At 40.3% G+C, this 10,000-nt stretch overlaps 4 non-coding genes across 4 annotated transcripts; 3 read left to right on the top strand and 1 right to left on the bottom strand.

Annotated features, from left to right (window-relative positions):
• The first annotated feature begins 1,188 nt into the window (after positions 1-1,188).
• Positions 1,189-1,261, top strand: Trnav-cac. Its single transcript has one exon. It is a non-coding gene; the product is annotated as a tRNA-Val (tRNA).
• Positions 1,262-1,629: 368 nt separating this feature from the next.
• Positions 1,630-1,702, top strand: Trnav-cac. The gene has a single exon. It is a non-coding gene; the product is annotated as a tRNA-Val (tRNA).
• A 315-nt stretch (positions 1,703-2,017) lies between these two features.
• On the bottom strand, positions 2,018-2,090 carry Trnav-aac. The gene has a single exon. It is a non-coding gene; the product is annotated as a tRNA-Val (tRNA).
• Positions 2,091-3,109: 1,019 nt separating this feature from the next.
• Positions 3,110-3,182, top strand: Trnav-cac. Its single transcript has one exon. It is a non-coding gene; the product is annotated as a tRNA-Val (tRNA).
• The last annotated feature ends 6,818 nt before the right edge of the window (positions 3,183-10,000 follow it).

Consider the following 10,000-nt stretch of genomic DNA (forward strand, 5'->3'; position numbering starts at 1 on the left):
CCCTTCACTTTACCCATTCTTCTCTTCTATTCTTCCCTTCATCTATCCTCCCGCTCCCCCCTCAGTAATGAGGTACACGGGCTCATGGCGTGGATTTAAGCCAACACCACTCATTGCTCCGCATCGATAATCGTCTATATAATCGTCTAATAATTTCATCCTACGATTCCTGTATAAACACACAGACACACACACAACCACACACAGCAGCACACACACAACACACACACAGCAACACACCACACACACTACACACAGCAAACACACACACACAGCACACAACACACACAACAACACAGGCGACACACACACACACATACAGACACACACACACAACCACACAGAACCACACACACTAAACACACACACACACACACACACACCCACACACACACCAACACCACACCACAACAGCAACCACACAACACACACACACACAAAAACAGATATATAGACACAGCACACCACACAACACACAGACACACTCACACACACACACACACACACACACACACACACACACACACACACACACACACACACACACACACACACACACACACACACACACACACACACACACACACAACACACACACACACAACACACACACACACACGTTAATGTATTGATATACCCTTCCCAAAATACAGCTACCATGACAATCATAACCATGTGCCATGGTCAGGGTATCACATCTGTCACACACACAAAAGGTCCCAGTCGAGCCCTGGTGAGCACAACTGTTCCCTCCATCCACGACTGGAGAACATATTGGTCCGTCGCTAAAAAGACATATTTACATATCTATAAACAAAAATGAAAAACATCGAAATCTTTAAAAATCACTTGATTGAGAAAATAATTTGAAAGTTACTGAATTCAAAAATAAACACACAACCACACCACACACACCACACCACACAGCACACCACACGCACACGCACACGCACACGCACACCACACGCACACCACACGCACACGCACAACGCACACACAACCACAACACACCATACAACGCACCACACACAACACAACACACACACACACACACACACACACACACACACACACACCACACACACACACACACACACACACACACACACACACACACACACGTGTTAATGTATATTGATGATTATCGCTTCTTCAGATATATAATGCTACCATGACTAATCATACCATGTGCTCATGGTGTAGTGGTTATCACATCTGTCTCACACACAGAAGGTCCCAGGTTCGAGCCCTGGTGAGCACAACTGTTTTCCCTCCGATCCATCGACTGGAGAACATATTTGGTCCGTCGTAAAAGACATATTTACATATCTATAACAAAAATGAAGAAACATCGAATTATCTTTTTAAAAATTGCATTTGATTTTGAGGAAAATAATTTGAAAGTTACTGAATTTGCAAATAAATAAACACACACACACACGCACACGCACACGCACACGCACACGCACACGCACACGCACACGCACACGCACACGCACACGCACACGCACACGCACCACACACACACACACACACACACACACACACACACACACACACACGTGTTAATGTATATTGATGATTATCGTTTCTTCAGATATATAATGCTACCATGAATAATCATAACATGTGCTCATGGTGTAGTGGTTATCACATCTGTCTCACACACAGAAGGTCCCAGGTTCGAGCCCTGGTGAGCACAACTGTTTTCCCTCCGATCCATCTACTGGAGAACATATTTGGTCTGTCGTAAAAGACATATTTACATATCTATAACAAAAATGAAGAAACATCGAATTATCTTTTTAAAAATTGCATTTGATTTTGAGGAAAATAATTTGAAAGTTACTGAATTTGCAATTTCCACTAGAAATGTAGTTACTCATTTATAAATACTGAAGCTTAGTTTCATGTTTTCTTTTACTCAAATGCAAATTTTAAACAGTCATATTGATTTATTCCAATTCTATAACGACAGACCAAATATGTTCTCAGTTCATGGCAGGGTAAAAATAATTGTGCTCACCAGGGCTCGAACCTGGGACCTTCTGTGTGTTAGACAGATGTGATAACCACTACACCATGAGCACGTGGTAATTATTATTTAACTGAAATGGAAATCACTCATCTATCTTCTTCTTTCAACGGTAGGTTCATCTCTGAGCCGCCGTGGTCACAGCATGATACTCAATTGAAGCTTTCATGTTGTGATGCTCTTGGAGTGAGTACGTGGTAGGGTCCCCAGTTCCTTTCCACGGAGAGTGCCGGTGGTACCTTTTAGGTAATCATTCTCTCTATTTATCCGGGCTTGGGACCAGCACTTGACTTGGGCTGGCTTGGCCACCCAGAGGCTAGGTAGGCAATCAAGGTGAAGTTCCTTGCCCAAGGGAACAACGCGGCGGTCGGTGACTCGAACCCTCGAATTCAGATTGCCGTCGTGACAGTCTTGAGTCCGACGCTCTAACCATTTGGCCACCGCGGGCTTGACGATCATGGGCTTCCATGATATTTTCTTAGCAATTTAGAGCGGTGGTTTGCCATTGCCTTCCGCCCGGTGTTTTTTTTATCGAGTCACCATCTCTATTTACCCGACACTGACTTGAGCTGGCTTGGCCACCCAGTGGCTAGGCAGGCAATCGAGGTGAAGTTCCTTGCCCAAGGGAAACAACGCGCCGGCCGGTGACTCGAACCCTCGAACTCAGATTGCCGTCGTGACAGTCTTGAGTTCGATGCTCTAACCATTCGGCCACCGCGGCCTCCACTCATCTATACTGTTATGCTAATTTAATTTAATTTTAACGGTAGGTTCATGTTTGAGCCGCCGTGGTCACAGCATGATACTTAATTGTAGTTTCCATGTTGTTATGCTAATATATACATATAAATACACATATAAGTATGTGTACGTTAATAGATACACACACATATATATATACATATATACATATATATAGATATATAAATAAACACACACACACACACACGCGCACACACACGCACACACACGCACACACACATACACACACACACACACACACACACGTATTAATGTATATTGATGATTATCGTTTCTTCAGATATATAATGCTACCATCAATTATTAATATATGTGCTCGTGGTGTAGTGGTTATCACATCTGTCTCACACACAGTAGGTCCCAGGTTCGAGCCCTGGTGAGCACAACTGTTTTCCCTCCGATATATCTACTGGAGACATATTTGGTCTGTCGTAAAAGACTTAGAGTTATTTACATATCTAAAATGAAGCAACAACTGTTTTCCACATATATACTGGGTCATGTCCCTTCATTTACCCCTTCTTCTTTTCATTTTCCCCTTCATCTTCCTCCCCTCCCCCCTCAATGAGGTACCGGGCCAGGGCGGGATTTAACCCAAAACCCAACCTTGCTCCGCATCGATAATGTCTATATATGTCAAATAATTTCTCCTACGTTCCCCGTATAAAAAAAACCCACACACACCCACCACACAAGGCAACCAACAGACACACACACAGGGGAACACACACAAAAACCACACACAACACACACACACACACATACACACCCCACACACCACCACACGGGCAGACACACAACACACACACATCCCACAGGAAACCACACGGGCAGACACACCCACACGCAGACACACACGGCAGACAACAAACAACCCCGAACCACAGGCAGACACACACCACACCAGACCCACCACAGAAACACACACACCCCACACACAACACACACAGCAACCCACCACACACCGGCAGACACACACACCCCCACCACCACACACACACACACACACACACCACCCACACACACACACCAACACACACACAAGCAACACACACCACACCAACCAAAACACACACCACACACACCACACAAAATCCCGCCCACACACACACGCACACCCACACATACACACACGACAACACACACACACACACAACACAAAACCCAAAACCACACACACAACACAACACCACACCCAACACACACATACACACGCGCGCACACCACACACACACACCACCACACACGCCGCGCGCGCAACACAGCACTACCCAAAACCGCGCGCGCGCGCGCGCACACACACACACAAAAAACACCACCAACACCACACCACACACACACACCAACCACACACACACACACACACACACACACCACACACAAAACACAAACACACACACACACACACCACACCACACACGTGAAATTATTTGATGATTATCGCTTTTTCCCGATATATAATGCTCCCATGACTAATCATAACATGTGCTCATGGTGTAGGGGTTTTATCAACGTCAAACACACAGAAGTCCCGGGTTCGGCCCGGTGACAAACTTTTTCCCTCCGATCCTCGACGGGAAAACATATTGGTCCGTCGAAAAGAATATTTACATTTTAAAAAACAAAAATGAAGAAACTCAATTATTTTTAAAAAATTGCATTTGATTTTGGGGGAAAAAATTTGAAATTTACTAAATTGCAAATAAAAAACCACACACCACACACACACCACGCAACGCACACCACCCGCACCCACAGACACGCACACGAAACGCACACATACACACGCACACACACACACACACACACACTCACACCACACACACCACACACACACGTGTTAATGTATTTGATGTTTATGTTTCTTAGATATATAATGCTACCTGATTAAAATATAAATGTGCTCATGGTAGTGGTTATCACATCTGTCTCACACACAAAAGGCCCCTTTCGGCCCGGTGAGCAAAAACTGTTTTCCTCCACCACTACTGGAGAACAATCTGGTCTTCGAAAAAGACATTTACATATTATAAAAAAATGAAAAAACATCAAATTACTTTTTTAAAATTGCATTTGTTTTGGGAAAAATAATTTGAAAGTTACGAATTTGCAATTTCCCTAGAAATGTAGTTCCTTTTTATAAAAAACAAAAGCTAGTTTCATGTTTTTTTTTACTCAAATGCAAATTTTTAAACAGTCTATTGATTTATTCCAAATTTCATAACGACAGACCAAATAGTTCTCATTCAGGAGGTAAAAATAATTGTGCTCACCAGGGTCAAAAACCGGGGACCTTCTTGTGTTAGACAGATTGATAACCCACACCATGACACATGATAATTTTTATTTAACTAAAATGGTCACCATCTATACTTTTAAACCTTAATTTTTAATTTAATTTTAAGGGTAGGTTCATTTTTGAGCCCCGTGGTCCGCAGATACTTAATTGTAGTTTCCATGTTTTATGCTAATTTACTATAAATACACATATATGTATGTGTACTTTAAATAGATACACACACATTATATATACATAATAAAATTATAAAATATTAAAAAAACACCAACACACAACACACACACCACACACACCCACACACACACACACCACACCAAAAACCCAAACACACACACACGATTAAATGTATATTGATTTTTATCGTTTCTTCAGATATAAAAATGCTACCATCATTATCAATATTGTCGTGGTGTAGTGGTTTACATCTGTCTCCCCCAACAAAAGGGTCCCGGGTTCGGCCCTGGTGAGCCAACTTTTTTCCCCCCGATATATCTACTGGAGAAATATTTGGTTTGGAGTTATTTACATATCTATAACAAAAATGAAGAAACATTAAATTATCTTTTTAAAAATTGCATTTGATTTTACTCATTATGTTACTCATTTATAAATACTGAAGCTTAGTTTCATGTTTTCTTTTACTCAAATGCACATTTTAAACAGTCATAGAAGCAAGCGAAAAGGCTGGCTTGTTTCTTAATGCCAAGAAAACAAATCATGAAGTTTTAAAAGTAATCTTGCCGAAGAATTCCCTTCCAAAAACGCCAAAATTTGGGCTCTCAAAACATCTGGAAAGACCGAAGCATTACCTTCGGACAAAGCGGGGGGGATTAAACTCATTAGTTTTCCCAATTGCATCATATGGTTCTGGGGTTGGGTTTGAAATAGAAGAAAGAAAAGATCAATAGTTTTGAAATGTGGTTTTACAGACAGTACGCATATTAGGTGACAAAAGAAACGAATATGAAGTGCTGAAAAAAAATAAATTGTAAAAGACCGATTTTGGGACATTTTGAAAAAGAGGAAATAAAGTTTTTTGGTATGAAATGAGAAGAAAAGTATTGAAAAAAATTTTCTGACGGGAGGGTGATAGGAAAGGGGGAAGAGGCAAACCGAAAACAAACGAGCGACAAATCAAAGAAATTTTTCGGGGTGTCGATAGTAAATGGGAAAAAAAAGCGTAAGACGAGTTTAGTGGCGGGATGGTGGAAGGTCCCGGGTGCTCAAAAATGACTACCCTTTTGATGAGATTGATTTATTCCATTCTATAAAGAAGACCAAAAAAAGTTTTCAGTTCAGGCGGGAAAAAAAATTGTGCTCACCAGGGCTCGAAACCCGGGGCCCCTTTTTGTGTTAGAAAAAGTGATAACCACTACACCTGAGCACGTGGTAATTTTATATAACTGAAAGGAAAAACCTCATCTATACTGTTATGCTGATTTAATTTAATTTTTTTAAAGGTAGGTTCATTTTTTAGCCGCCCTGGGTCACAGCATATGCTTAATTGTAGTTTCCAGTTGTTTTGCTAATATAACTATATGTATTTGTACGTTCTAAATACACAACCACACAAAAACCACCACACACCCACAAAAACCCCCACACACACATTATAATATAATAATATATATATATATATATATAGTGTGAAAAAACACACAACGCACACACACACACCACCACACACCACACACACACCCACACCACCACAAAACCCCACATTATATATATATATATATATATAAATATATACATATCACACACATACATATTATATAAAATATATTTAATAATATATAATGTAATAAAACACACACCGCACCACACACACACACACCCAACACCACACAAAACCACACACACACACACACACACACAACCACAACCAGGCACACACACAGGGAGACACACACACAAAAACACACACCACACACACCCAACCCCCGCACACACACCACTACCCGCACGCAACAACACACACACACCACACCACACAATACAAAAACACACACTCACACACACCACACCACGCACACACACACAACACACACAAGGCAGACACACACCACACACACCACACACGCCACGCACACTACACGCACACCACACGCACACTACACACGCACACTACACCCCCACACACACACACACACACCACACACACACACACACCACACACACCCCCACCCTGGTAATGTATATTGATGATTCGTTTCTTCGATATATAAAGTACCATGAAAATATTACATGTGCTCATGGTTATGGTTATACTCTGTCTCACAACAGAAGGTCCCAGGTTTGAGCCCGGGAGCACAACTGTTTTTCCCCCCGATATATCATGGAAAATATTTGGGCTGTCGTAAAAGACATATTTCATATCTATAACAAAAATGAGAAAAATCGAATTTTCTTTTTTAAAAATTTTCATTTGATTTTTTAGGAAAATAATTTGAAATTTTCGAATTTGCAAAAAAATAACACACACACACGCACCGCAAACCCCACACGCACACCACCGCAAACGCAACGACACGCACACGCACACATACACAGCACACCCACCACACACCACACACACCCCAACCCCACACACCCACACACCACACACCGCACCAAAACCCCACTATTTAAAGTATATTGATGATTTCGTTTCTTTAGATATATAATCTACCATGAATAATCATAAAATGTGCTCATGGGTTGGGTTTTTCAATCTGTCTAAAACCAGAAGGGCCCGGTTTGAGCCTGGTGAGCACAACTGTTTTCCCTCCGATATATCTACTGGAGAACATATTTGCTCTGTCGTAAAATACATATCTATAGCAACAATCGACATCGAATTATCTTTTTAAAAATTGCATTTGATTTTTGGGGAAATAAATTTTTAAATTACTGAATTTTCAATATCCACTATAATAAGTGTTCTTCTTTTTAACGTAGGTTCAGTCGAAGTTAGTTTCGTTTTTTTTCTCAAAGCACATTTTAACGTCATATTGATTTATTCCCAATTCTATAAAGACAGACCAAATATGTTCTCATTTGGCAGGTAAAAAATTGGCTTACCAGGGGTCGAACCTGGGACCTTCTGTGTTTAGACAGAGTGAAACCACTACACATGAGCCAAAGGGAATTATTAAATTAACTGAAAAGGAATCACTCATCTATATGTTATGCTAATTTTTAAATTTATTTTAACGTAGGTTCGTTTGGGCCCCCGTGGGGCACAGCATGATACTTAATTGTAGTTTCCATTTGTTATGCTAATTATAATATATTTGTTACGTTCTAGATACACACACACAACACACACCCACACACCACCACACACCACATACAACACACACATTTTATAATTATATTATAATATATATATATATATATATATATCATATTTATATATATACATTATCACACACACACACCATATAAAAATATATATATAAATACATATATATTAAAATAATAATAATATTATATATATTTTTATCATCATCACAAAAACGGGTTCTCATGTTTGACACCCCCCTGGACCTTCCACCATCCTTCGCCCTAAACCGACTTAGCTTTTTTTTCCATTTTCCAGACAGCCCCCAAAAATCTTTATATTGTCGCTCAGTCTTGTCTTCGGTTTGCCTCTTCCTCTGTTTTCCCTTTACCTTTCCCCGCAGCAAGTTTTTTTTCAATCTATTACTTCTCATTACTGACCAAAAAAATTTAATTTCCTCTTGTTTAAGATGATATATATATATATAATATAATATTATATATTATAAATATGAAAAACACACACACGCACAAACACACACACACACACACACCCAAAAACAAAACACACACACAACACAACACACCCAGACACACCACCAGGCAGACCACCACACAAACACACACACACACACAACCCCAACACATGCCACCCACATACACACGCACACACAAACACACACACATACCACGCCACACATACCACACACACAAACACAACACACCCACATTTTTTCCCCAACTACACACCACCGCGCGCACACATCACCACACAACACCAACCACACCACACGCCACACACACACACAACACAAAAGCGCAACACCACACACATACAAACGCCACACACACACCCACAAAATACAAACACACACAACACCACACATACACACACCCAAAATAAAACACACCACTCACACACACCACACACACACCAAAACACACATACACACACACACACAAATATTTAAAGGAATTTGAGATTTTCGTTTTTCAGATTTTGCTACCATAAAAATGTTAAATGTGCTCATGGTGTAGTGGTTATAAAATCGTCTAACACACAGAAGGTCCCAGGTTCGGCCCCGGTTCCCAACGTTTTTCCCCCGTATATCTACTGGAGAACATATCTGGTCTGTCATAAAAGAATATCTATAACCAAGAAGAAACTCTCGTTTTATCTTTTTAAAAATTGCATTTGATTTTGGGGAAAATAAATTTAAAGTTACTGAATTTGCAATATCCACTAGTAATATAGTGTTCTTCTTCTTTTAACGGTAGGTTCATGTCTGAAGCTTAGTTTCATGTTTTCTTTTACTCAAATGCACATTTTGAACGGTCATATTGATTTATTCCAATTCTATAACGACAGACCAAATATGTTCTCAGTTCATGGGAGGTAAAATAATTGTGCTACCTGGCTCGAACCTGGGGCCTTCTGGGTTGACAAGTGATAACCACACCCCCCAAAGAGCACATGGTAATTTTTAAAATTAAAGAAATGGAAATCACTCATCTATACTGTTATGCTAATTTAATTTAATTTTAACGGTAGGGTTTATGTTTGGCCGCCGTGGTCAACATGATACTTAATTGTATTTCCATTAGTTTTATATATATATAATATAATATTTATATATATA

This window comes from Penaeus monodon, chromosome 10 (assembly GCF_015228065.2).
Source record: "Penaeus monodon isolate SGIC_2016 chromosome 10, NSTDA_Pmon_1, whole genome shotgun sequence".
Classification (NCBI taxonomy): domain Eukaryota; kingdom Metazoa; phylum Arthropoda; class Malacostraca; order Decapoda; family Penaeidae; genus Penaeus; species Penaeus monodon.